Here is a 13,128-nt window from a genome sequence, read left to right on the forward strand (position 1 = left end):
GAGGGGATGTTACACCATGGTAAACATGGTCCTGCCCCAACTTTTTTGAGACATGTTGCTGCCAACAGTTTAAAAATTAGCTTATTTTTTTCTTAAAATGGTACATGATATGTTTTCTACATTCTGTTGTGAATAAAGTATGGGTTTATGAGATTTGCAAATCGTTGTATTCTGTTTTTATGATGATTTTACAGAGCATCCCAACTTTTTTGGAATCGGGGTTACATATTATAAATGTAGTAATACATGGTAGACTTCTATGCCTATCTACTGCGTCGCAGATGCTACTGGATCGCTTAAGCTACATACAGGTAAATTATCCTGTAACTGATTAAGAATTTAGCACTGTTTCTGTACTGTCCGCTATGTGACTACTTGAAAAAATATATAAAACAATGCCAATGTAATCTTAAAGTGTAGCTAAATCCAAGAGAAATAATAATATAGATTTCAGCTTATTGTGCTTAGATCTGGTAGCTGCATTAGTATTTTTGTGAAATAATAAAAAGGTGCAGCGCTTAGATTATATATATGACAATATCTATATAATCTTTTACGAGTGTAAAAAATATATAATGAAATGCAATCAAATTTAATAGTGATAAAAACTCCTCATAAATTAACACTGTTAATGATTCTATATTTTAGACAACACTATATCCAAATATATTAAATAAAAAATTAATACATATATCCACCAAAGTGAACGTGTTAAGAGTCCATGAATGGAACAATATGGTGACAAAGTGCAATATCTTGAGAAGTTATAGTAACTTCAGTGAATACTTTGCAGAAATCCACCACCACTTGAGAGGAGGCTTATCAGATGTCATGGACCCAGTTAGGTATAGACCTAGTGAGTCACACGAGTTTGTTGATGTAAATCCACAGTAGTATTTTTGGCCTGTCAAACCTGCCAACAACACACCCTGCCATAGGGTAGCAATCCTCACTATCTGTAAGGTATCTGTGGAAGAACAGCATTTTCACCTTGTGCCTAATACACACGATCAGAAAACCGGACGAAAAAAACTTCTTTTGAAGCAATCGCACCATAATCTGATATTACACAGCTTTTGAGAGCCGGTTACTACAGTTCATGCAAAATTATCCAAAGGCATAAACACAAAAAATGTTCTTGTATGATACCAGAACTAACAATTTTTATTTAATCACTACAGTATTCTTCCTAAAAAAAAAAATCATAAGACCAAGACCACATATGTTTGGAAATGAGAGAATACATTATAATACAACACATCACTTTTGAAGTTGTATTCTGTCATACGAGAATTGTAACTTTAGTAACCTTCATTTTCAATATGAGACTAGAATGCAAAAAAAAACGGACAATCATTCGGCCAACATTCTCATTGTGTGTACAATGCTTTTGCACAGGAAGTGTTTTAGGACTGCAACACACAAGTCGAGTCAGTGCAGGCAGAGGACACAAGAAGTTGTCATCTTCCTAGATTTTTGGCAGAATCAGCAGGTATTTGTTTGCACTTATTGAACAGATATAGCAAAACACTTTCAATAGTATATTTAACAGTCCAAAAGGATGCAAGTAAAATCATGGTTATGGTTTGCATATGGTTCAACCATTTCAGCTCTGAAATCTTTATACTCCTCATGACCCAGAGCATTTTTTACTTTCTACTTTGAGCTTGTTTATTCAGCAAAAACTTTGTCTTTATATAAAATATAATATAGTATATATTTTTTGAAGCACAAACTAGGCTTTCTTTTGGTATTGTCTTGCAAAAATTATTATAATTAATATAATATTTTTTAATCAAAAGACAAAAAGACATAAAAAATGAAAAAAAAAAACATTTTTTTTCTTTTTTGATCACTGTTAATTTAAAACAGGGAGCTTTACTATAAAGATTTTATAATTTTTTTGCAGACAAAAAAACTCTGCATAGTTATTTGTGATTTTGTTTATTTTTATGTGACACTGAAAAAATAAAAATAAACAAATGAATGATAAGGTAAAAAAGTAAATATTAGCTAATTTAAAAACACATAGCATAAAAATAATAGCTCTGAAGAAAAGGGGGGAATAAATGCTGATTAGCATTAATGAAGGGTTACTGAGGGGGTTTACATAGAAATGGTTAGATAGTTTTAGATTATATGACAATAATATCTATATTAATAAATAGTCTGCAAGAGTCATTTTAAACAGAAGCAGCTGTTGGCAGCTGTTCTTGCTATGTAATACAAGGTGATTCCCAGCTGTCATTTTGACAGCTGGCAATTGCTGATAATATCAGTAGGACTAGCAGCAATAAATAAAGATAAAATAAAAGTAGAACTGCAACAGAACAGAAGAGAATCCGTCTTTCCTTGTTGTGTTTATTCCCATTGGTGGGACCTTTCTTAGCATTTGTCCTTGTGACCATTGTAACTGGGAATTGAGGGGAATTGTAAAAGGATTCCCTCTTATTTTGAGGAGAGTTCCACTTACATCCTGTTGTGTCATTGGGAACAAGAAGTGTAGGGAAATCTTACTAATAGGGAAATACACCGCAATGAAAACCTGACAAAGATTCTAATCTTGTCCCACTCTATCAAAAAGAAAAAAAATGTTTTGGCTGCAGTTACACTTTAAATTCACATAAATGTAGCAACAACACATTGAAATTTGCTGAAAATACAAAATATTTTCTATTCAAATGTAATTATCATGCTAGATGATTTATTGCAAACCATTTTTGGAAGAAATTAAATTAATTCAGGAAGGAAAATGTGAATATGAGTTGCATTCTGGATAAAATTCACCCTTCACCAATAATAGCAAAACTTCAAATCACACTAGAGTTGTTTCCTGATGTATGCAAATATTTTCCAAGTACAACATATTGCCACTCTCAAGATCTTTATTGCATAACACTAATTTAATGTAAATGTATTTTGCTATACTTGTTTTAATGAATGTGAGAAGTGTCACTGTGAAATTGCACCATTAATTTGATAAATAGGACTGGAAGGTATAATTTTTTCCAGTATTGTAGACTAATGAAGCTAAAAACATATATAATAAGAAGTGTAAATAATAAATTATTCTTAGGAGCAAAAAATGTAATTAGATTATTCCACTGATTACTATTCTGTTTCAAAGACACTGTACTACCCCCACTTTTGACTTTCAAACTTGCTGAAGAAAAATCTGAACACATAGGAAAACATTTATTGCTTTAGTGTAAAAAATATATATATTTTAATGCTCTGCAGACAAAGCTGTATAAATGTGCATTAGTTAATTATATAAAATGATGAGTACAATATAAAAACTATAATATAAAACAAACATAATTAAAAAAGTTAACCCTTTGAAAACTCTCAAAAGCCAAACCTCTGTAATTCACTGCAGAGCAATTTTCATTCATTTTTGATGAATGTGAATTTGCCTGAAACAAACACACAGCTACTGCAAACCATATGTTTGGCTCACGCATGCAGGTGGCCCTATTGATTTCAGTGGGTGAGTTTGACAGGTGGTGCCTGTTTAATTCAACAAGCCAATGCAAAGCATCTCAGCCTCACCTTGTGCATGATCCTATCTAATTTGTCGTAGGGCGGTAACAACGGGCAATTTGTATGAAGCCTTGGTTGTCCAGTAGAGGTATGCCCATTGAAAAATTTACCATCACCTCTTGTTACTGTGAAAACTGTAAAATGTCTGTCCTGTCCCAAATGGCATGCAAAAAAGTATACAAAAATTAATCCTTCTATTGGGGCAAAGGCAACACTAATGCCCAGCAGAGGTTTAAGAAGCTCTCTCAAATATATTATATATATTCAAATATAATAATAAAAAATGACCTTCAATGACTGCAAATATTTAATGCTCAAATGTCCAAAACCAGGGAAAAATGTCTGTGAAATATAAATAAGATCATTTGCATTCAGTTTATCGTTTGCAAAAAATAAAAACGATTATAAGGCTCTTGGCATTCCTATTTTAAGGTGGAATTAAACTCAAAAATAATAAACTGCTGACAAGTAGGGGTTTTATGACAGGAGAGAACCTATTGGTGTCTTCTATCAAAAATGCTTCTGCATACTTTCAGCTCAGCGTATATTTATGACACCGCTCTGTGCTGTGATGATTTTACTCATGTGTGCTTGCATTGGATTGATGTCATCACGGCCTGGCCATACAAGCGGCTGAACAAAGTGAACCTGAAAGGAAGAACGGGAGGAGATGGAAGCACCAATGACTACCAAAACCACTGACAGAGCATTGCTGGAGGGCATTGTTTGACAGGTAGGTCTGCCATAATGTTAACATATTAGAGGTGAGGCACAGGAGTTTAACTTTGTAACTTTAAACTAAGTAATTAAATTACAGTTAAAAATCAAAAATGTATCAATATACTAAATAAAAGAAGTGTCAGTATTTTGATATGTGAGTTTTTAAAGCAACATATTTATTAGTTAAGTAGTTTGTTATTCAACTTCAAAGAGACAAAGTACTGATGAGTGGTGAATTTCATTTACATCTGTCAAAAAGAACGCAAAACTGCTATTTTGCTATATTTACTGCTATATTTAAATGTTTTCCTTAGTCCAAAAAACAAAGATGAGTAAACATGTTAGGAATGCAAAGAATACACAATTTGGACCACTGAGTAAGTTAAAAAAGTAAAAGTCATTATTCAGACCCTTTCAGACATCTGGAAAGGTTTATGACTCCAACCCAAAAAGCCTACAGCCAACTGTTAAACATTGTAGAAGATTAGAGACATGGGCAGCCATTTCAGGGGATTATTTTGATCTAATTACATGGTTCTATAATGACCAAGGAGTATGAAACTATTTTGAAAGTTAGGTGTACTTCATGGTGGAAATACTGTTCATATGTATTATACTATGAATACTATGTTCACACCTATGTGTCATAAACCATGAATCAGTGGGCATCATTAATCACCTAGGTCATCAGACTGAAGTCTTAAGCATTGACCTTGTATTGACTCAGCCGGAACCACTGAGTGGACTGCACTACTTCTGCCGTGCTTCCTTCTCACTGTGTCTGAACTAGGGCCCTCTTTAGAGATTCAGCTGTGTATCATATCAGAGAGACCTGTATGTCTGTTTGTGGTAGCCACTTGTGTCCTTAAGACAATTGTCTAATTTTAGGTGTATGTGATGGAGGTTTGGTATATTTATACTTTTATAAACTGTCAGTATTTTGTTGATTTCTCATTAAATAATTTTTTTACCTTTTGAATACCGATAGCTAATTTTTGAAGAATACTTTGGGAACCTCTTTTTCCACCCATTTTTGTATGCTCAATTTAATTCAGAGGAACAGACCTCTATGGTTGATTACACTTTAATCCCTGGGGTGACGGTATGCTATGACTACTATGGGGACTACCTACATGTGTAAATCCCCACTCTAGTCTTCTTTACTGGGATGTAGCCATGGTGTCATTTGTTACATGGTTGTTTTGTTGGTTATGAATCAAAGTGAGACAGAAGTACAGTTAAATCACACTTGTTTAATAATAATTAAAAAAAGGTAAACAGAGTAAAGATAGTCAAAACATAGCCAGAGTACAGGAACTGGAACGGATAGTCAGACAAGCCAAGATGTCATGGAGCCAGAGATGAGTGTAGTAGAACAGCAAGCAGGATCTGGAGCCAGAAGGAATGTCAGCTAAGCAAGTCTTTAACAGGAACACAGGAGAGCGTCTCTAGATATGTGACCAAGGTGAAGGCAGAGATAATCTGGACTGGACGGTTAAGTAGGCAGGACTGACGAGCAAGGTATCATCAACAGGTGAGCCACTGTGAAGAGATAGGAGCTGGCAAAAAGGCGACAGCTGAGCGGTCAGCTTTGAGAAGGAAGGGCTGAGCCCAGCCCTGACAGTACCCCCTCCTCAATGACCCCTCCCCATCAGAGGACCACCAGACTTGAGGGGAAAGCGTCTAAGGAAATCACGGGGGAGGACATGGGCATGTACGTCTGAGGATGGGACCCAAGAGTGTTCCTCTCGACCGTACTCTTTCCAATGCATCAGGTACTGTTTGTGCCCACGGAACCTACGGGAGTTAACAATGGACTGTACTTCATACTCATGGTTCTCAACAGGGTGAGGATGAGGCACCAAGGTGGTAAAGCGGTTGCAGACCAAAGGTTTTAATAAGGAGACATGAAATACATTTGAGATACGCATATTAAAAAGGAAGGTCTAATGCGTAAGCCACTGTGTTAATCCTGCTAAAAATACAGAAAGTCCCAATAAACCGAGGTGCGAACTTCAGAGAGGGAACACTAAGTTGGAGGTTGCGAGATGAAAACCAGACCCTGTCCCCAACCTGGAAGGAAGGCGTAGGCAGGCGTCTGCGGTCAGCATGGAGTCTGTACCTATCATTAACATGTCTCAAAGCCTCCTGGACTCATGCCCGAGTGGAACAAAGACCACGGAGATGCTCCTCTAACGCAGGAATACTCTGCGGAACAAATGAGTCACGCAACATGGAAGGGTGGAAACCATAGTTCGCCATAAATGGGGACAATCGGGAAGCAGAATTCAAGGCACTATTGTGAGCAAACTCCGCTCATGGTAAGAGGTCTGACGAGTTATGATGATCAGAAATATAGCAACATAGGAATTGCTCCGAGGACTGATTGGCTCGTTCTGTGGCCCCATTAGACTGCAGGTGATGCGCAGAGGAGAAAGTAAGCTGAAATCCCAACTGTGCAAAAAAGGCTCACCAGAACCGGGACACAAACTGACTACCCCTGTCCGAGACAATCACCTTGGGTAGCCCATGTAAGCGAAAGATCTCCCAAGCAAAAATGGAAGCCAGTTGCTTAGAAGTGGGCAACTTCTCAAGTGGAATACATGGGACATTTTCGAGAACCTGTCAACCACCACAATAAGGATAACTGTGTTGCCCTGGGAGTTGGGTAACTCCACAATGAAATCCATAGGCAGGTGGGTCCAGGGCCACTGGTATGGGTTGTAGGAGTCCCACTGGAAGGTGTCGTGGAGCCTTACTCTGAGCACACACTAAACAGGCAGCTACGAAGGCGGTTACATCAGCACGTAGACTAGGCCACCAGAATTGTTGGGAAATTGCCCAAAAGAATTGATTCTTCCCAGGGTTGCCAGCAGCCTTGGGAAAATGGTAAGCCTGGAGCATGGCAGTACAGAGACTCTCTGGGACAAAGCAGCCGTCACAAGGTTTCTCAGGAGGAGCGTGGACAGTTCGCACCAAAGGAGAAGTGAGACTGGTGCGAACCGTAGCCAGAATACGATCAGGAGGAATCACAGGAACTGGAAGTGGAAAAAATTGTCATGCCAAAGTGTCAGCCCTTACATTCTTAGTGGCGGGTAAGAATGAGATAATGTAATTGAAACTAGACAAGAAAAGAGCCCACCGCACCCTTCTGGGAGAGAGGCGTTTAGCCTCAGACAAGAATGTGAGATTCTTATGGTCAGTAAGAATGAGAACCAGCACAGTGGTATATTAGAGGAGATGTCTCCATTCTTTCAGGCTAAAATGATCGCTAACAGCTCTCTGTCACCAATCTCGTAATTGCACTCCGCAGGTGACATTTTCTTGAAAAAGTAGCCACAAGGATGCATAGCACTCTGAGGTAGGACGTTGAGACAGAAGGGCACCAACTCCAGTCACAGAAGCATCAACCTCCAGGATAAAAGGTAACGAGGATCAGAATGTGCCAACACAGGAGTAGAAACAAAGGCAGCCTTGAGACTCTCAAAGGCCTTAATGGACTCCGGAGACCAACTCTGTGGGTTACCGTCCTTTCTGGTCATATCGGTCAGGGTCTTGACCAGAGCCGAGAAGTTACAAATACATTTCCGATAATAGTTTGCAAAGCCAAGAAAACTCTGCAGAGGATGTAAACCCATGGGTCAGGGCCACTGTAGGACTGCTGAAACTTTCTCTGGGTCCATTGAAAAGCCAGAAGTGGAAATTACATAACCCAGGAATTTAACCTGTTCACGATGGAATTCGCACTTCTCCAATTTACAATAGAGATTGTTCTCTCTTAGTTTCTGAAGCACATGACAGACATCTGTGTGGTGGCTCTCCAGGGACTTGGAAAATATGAGGATATCATCGAGATAAACCACTACACATTACTGCAACAAATCTCGGAGGACATCATTAATAAATACCTGGAAAACTGCCGGGGCATTACAAAGGCCAAAAGGCATTACGAGGTACTCAGAATGGCCTGTTCTGGTATTAAACGCAGTTTTCCACTCTCAAATCAAGCTTCATGAAAACCATTGCTCCCTTGAGGCAGTGAAATAACTCTGTAATCAATGGAATTCGATTCTTAATCGTGAAATAACTGAGACCCCCTATAATCAATACAAGTTCTCAGTTCACCACTCTTCTTCTTCACAAAGAAGAAACCAGCACTAGCACGAGATGAGGATTTGCTGATGAAAACTCGAGAAAGTGTGTCTGCAACATACTCCTCCATGGCCTTATCCTCCAAGACTGACAAAGGGTAAACCCGGCCACAAGGAGGTATGGTACCAGGTCGAAGGTCAATTGCACAATCATATGACCGGTGTGGAGGCAAACTACTGGCTTGACTTTTGTCAAAGACATCGCTAAAATTGCGGTACTCCTCCGGCATGGAAGAGAGTGAAGAGGTACACAGGACCTTGGCTACCTTCTGGAAGTATGGTGGCATTGTTTTGTCTACAGTTATCCAGAAGGATAAGCCCCTGGTTTTGGTTACCTTTTCTTGGGCTGAGTCGCCCGTCGAGATACAGGCTCTAATCGACTCTGGGGCTGAAGGCCTGTTCATTAATGCAATTAATAATAATAATAGAAAGGTAAACATAGTCAAAACATAGCCAGAGTTTAGGAACTGGAACGCATAGTCAGACAAGCCAAAACCTCAGGGAGTGAGAGATGAGTGTAGTAGAACAGCAAGCAGCATCTGGAACCAGAAAATATGTCAGCTTAAGCAAGTCTTTAACAGGAACACAGGAGAGTGGCTTTAGAGATGTGACCAAGGCGAAGGCAGAGATCATCTGGACTGGATGGCTTAAGTAGGCAGGACTGACGAGCAGGATATCATAAACAGGTGAGCCACTGTGGAGAGATAGGAGCTGGCAATAAGCCGACAGCTTAGCGGCCAGCTTTGAGAAGGAAGGGCTGTGCCCAGCCCTGAAACTATGCAGGTACAACAGTACCTTTTGTAAGTAGTTAGTAATAATGAATACTACACAAACTTGGTATATAAACTTTTAGAAATGGAGTTCGGAAACTGTTCCTGTAATCATTGCAAATGGCTAAAATGTGCTGATCTAAAAAGATCAGTATTCATTTAGGAGTATGAGCTTTCTACATATTTACCATCAGAGTTCACATAAAAAGTATTATAACAAATTATTATACTGAGGAAGGTATAACAGAATTAGGTTTTTCAGGAACAGACGTTAGACTTTTGGGTGTACATGTCACTTGGAACTTAGGCCAAAAACACTGGTCTAATCACAAAATCTTGTTTAACATCACAACTGGGTCTCTCTCAGTTTAGCAACCTCCAGATGTGATTTATTGGGTTCCCTTTCAGTAATGTCTTGTTATGCAGCAGATTAAGTGGTGCACCTATGCAATTGATTTATCAATTTTTTTACCAAGTTTTAGCAGTATCTGGGTGGTTTCATGTTGCAAACACTTCAAGATAATCAAACAAACTTTGCCAGTGTTGACATCCCAACAATTCTTTTTTGTTTCCTTTTCCTGAATTTTGCATTTGTATTACCGTATATACTCGAGTATAGGCCGACCCGAGTATAAGCCGAGGCCCCCAATTTACCCCCAAAAAACTGGGAAACCTATTGACTCGTGTATAAGCCGAGGGTGAGATATGCCTGTCCATCCCTGTGTGTGTGTGTCCATCCATCCATCCATCCCTGTGTGTGTGTGTGTCCATCCATCCCTGTGTGTGTGTGTCCATCCATCCATCCATCCCTGTGTGTGTGTGTGTCCATCCATCCATCCATCCCTGTGTGTGTGTCCATCCATCCATCCCTGTGTGTGTGTGTGTGTGTGTGTGTGTGTGTGTGTGTGTGTGTGTGTGTGTGTGTGTGTGTGTGTGTGTGTGTGTACATTTTCTACATTCCCTAAAAGAGAGAACATGCAAATAAAGCATTGCATAGGGGGAGGATGCATGAAGTTGAGAGTTCCTGGGACATTAAGGCAGTGGACTGTGGAACTGGAGGAAGTAGGAATGTCAGCAGCACTTGCCAAACAGGTGTGGTAGTGATCAAAGTATGCAGATGGCACATAATGTGTGTGTGTGGCCTTGTGTGTCCAGCCTACCTGTGTCCCGAGCCTCCGTCCCGTCCCGAGCCTCCGTCCGGTCCCGTCCCGTCCCGAGCCTCCGTCCGGTCCCGTCCCGTCCCGAGCCTCCGTCCGGTCCCGTCCCGTCCCGAGACTCCGTCCGGTCCCGTCCCGTCCCGAGACTCCGTCCGGTCCCGTCCCGTCCCGAGCCGAGCCTCCGTCCGGTCCCGTCCCAGGATCACCGCTCTTCGTCGGCGCCCATTCCCCTGTTCAAATGCCGCGCCTCCCTGTCTGTGATAGGCGGAACACAATTTCCCAGCAGTCTGTGTTCCGCCTATCACGGACATCCTCTTATCCTCGTCCGTAGTATGATGATGAGCGGATGTCCGTGATAGGCGGAACACAGACTGCTGGGAAATTGTGTTCCGCCTATCACAGACAGGGAGGCGCGGCTTTTGAAAGTTAGAATGGCCGCTGTCTGTCTGCTCGACACGCTGTTCGGGCAGACAGACGGCGATGACTCGAGTATAAGCCGAGGGGGGCACTTTCAGCCTCAAAAAAGAGGCTGAAAATCTCGGCTTATACTCGAGTATATACGGTACACTCACCAATTAAAATAGATAAGAAAAAAAGGCACATTCCAGTATAAAGTTCACACCTATCCCTTACTATGCAAAAAGAAATTTTTTTTACATCTTGGTGAGCAAAAAACACATTTAAAATACCCAAAAACCTTGTATATTCCTAGTCATAGTACATAAACTGCCTTCCTTTGTTGTCTGTGCCTATTTAATTCAGATATTAAAGGGATTGTAAAGTGAATTTTTTTTTAATTTAAAATAACAAACATGTTATACTTACCTCCACTGTGCAGCTCGTTTTGCACAGAGTGGCCCCGAACCTGCTCTTCTGGGGTCCCTCGGCGGCTGTCTCTGCTTCTCCCCGCAGATGCTTCTCACATTCATGCGAGCTCCCTCGCATGGTGAGAAGCATCTGCGGGCGCGCTCCCGTGATACAGCCGGCGGCTATAGCCGCTCGCTGTATCACACGGCCCCGCCCCCCGGTGCTCTGCGTCAGTGGATGTGATTGACAGCAGCGCGAGCCAATGGCTGCGCTGCTTTCCATCCATCCACTCCAGCCAATCAGCGGCCAGGCTGAACGGTGGAAAGGACGTCGGGGGACGAGCGCGGGACTTTCGAGGGGTGAGGTAAGTAAAACGGGGGGGCTGGGGGCACAGGCACTGTCAGATGTTTTTTCACCTTAATGCATAGAATGCATTAAGGTGAAAAAACATTTATCTTTAGAACCCCTTTAACGTCTGTAATATAGTATTAAATTATCTAAAAATTTTAAGTTAATTACATTATTGATTATCTAATTTACAAAGAAATGTATATGTGTATCACTAAGAGAATCTATGAAGAACAGAGGATAATGTTTGTACTGATCAATAAGTATCCTGCTTAATGGGTACCCTAATACTAAGTAAATGTATATATGCAATAAAGCATATACTATGTTAAAACATAAAGTACAATGGACCGCAATGTGTGGGCTGTGTAAGAGGACAACATATAGTTAAAGGAGGCATAAATATGCAAGAAATGTTCACAGAGAAATGACCAACAAAGATAGAAGAATTTTCCAGAGCAGGATACACGCCGGCATATAACACGCACCCCAAGTTTAGGAGGGAATATTAAGGAAAAAAACTTTGAGGGAAGTTTAAGGAAAAAAACTTACATTAAAATCCCCATCAATGCAGCCTTATCAGTGTCCATCTGCAGCCTTGTCCATCATTGCAGCCTAGCCCATCATTATAGTCTTGCCCAGTACCTTTTTAGCCTTGCCTAGTGCCTTTGCAGCCTTGCCAGTCTCTTTGCAGCATTTGCCTGATTTAAATTTGGCGTCGATTTCCGCTGACTGTGAGCAGACAGCGGAAAGGAGTGAGCGGAGCCGAGATACAGAAAGCCTTGCGTACTTCGGCTTTACTCGGCTCTGCTCACAGTCCCGCCCATCTCCACTGTTTGCGAGAGGAGCGAGCGCCGCTGACATACAGAAAGCTGAGTGTACTTCAGCTATACTTGGCTCTGCTCACAGTCAGGGGCGGGACTGCGAGAGGAGCCGAGACTAGCCGAAGTACATTCGGCTTTCTGTATGTCAGTGGCACTCGCTCCTCTCGCAATCACTGGAGGTGGGTGGGACTGCGAGAGGAGCCGAGTAAAGCTGAGTGTACTTCGGCTTTGTGTATCTCGGCTCCGCTCTCTCATTTCCTTAAAATCAGCAGGGGATCGGCGGGGATCGGCGTATAACACGCACCCACTATTTTCCCCTGATTTTAAGGGGAAAAAGTGGGTGTTATACGCCGATAAACTTATTTGTGTGATGTGAAGGGAAGGGCTGCTAGCTGCTCTATGCATTACACAGTCAAGCAATCTGAGGAGTGGGGAACACATTGTCAGGGACTTGGAGCATACACATGTCTTCTCTGCAGGTGAAAGGAGCAGGGGGGTAAGGAAAGTAAGTATGTGCTACTGAGGAGGGAGGCAGCTAAATGAAGCAATGCATGGACAAAACACAGCTTCATATCTACCCCCTAGTCAATGATGGGATGATAACCAGGCCAAATCTATCACTATATGTTCATTAAAGTGACAATAACTCTATGACTAATATGCATACTTATATAGTTGTTTGTAGAGTGTTTTAAGGATATAGGGCTTACATTTGGTAATGGAATTTTTTATAAATACCCTGCGCTGTCACAAAACTCGTAACTACCACTGATGTCAATTGCTATCTCTATTGTTTGATATTCATTAA

Source organism: Lithobates pipiens, unplaced genomic scaffold, assembly GCF_037356315.1.
Source record: "Lithobates pipiens isolate NorthernLeopardFrog02 unplaced genomic scaffold, aLitPip1_a1.2 Scaffold_19, whole genome shotgun sequence".
Lineage (NCBI taxonomy): Eukaryota > Metazoa > Chordata > Amphibia > Anura > Ranidae > Lithobates > Lithobates pipiens.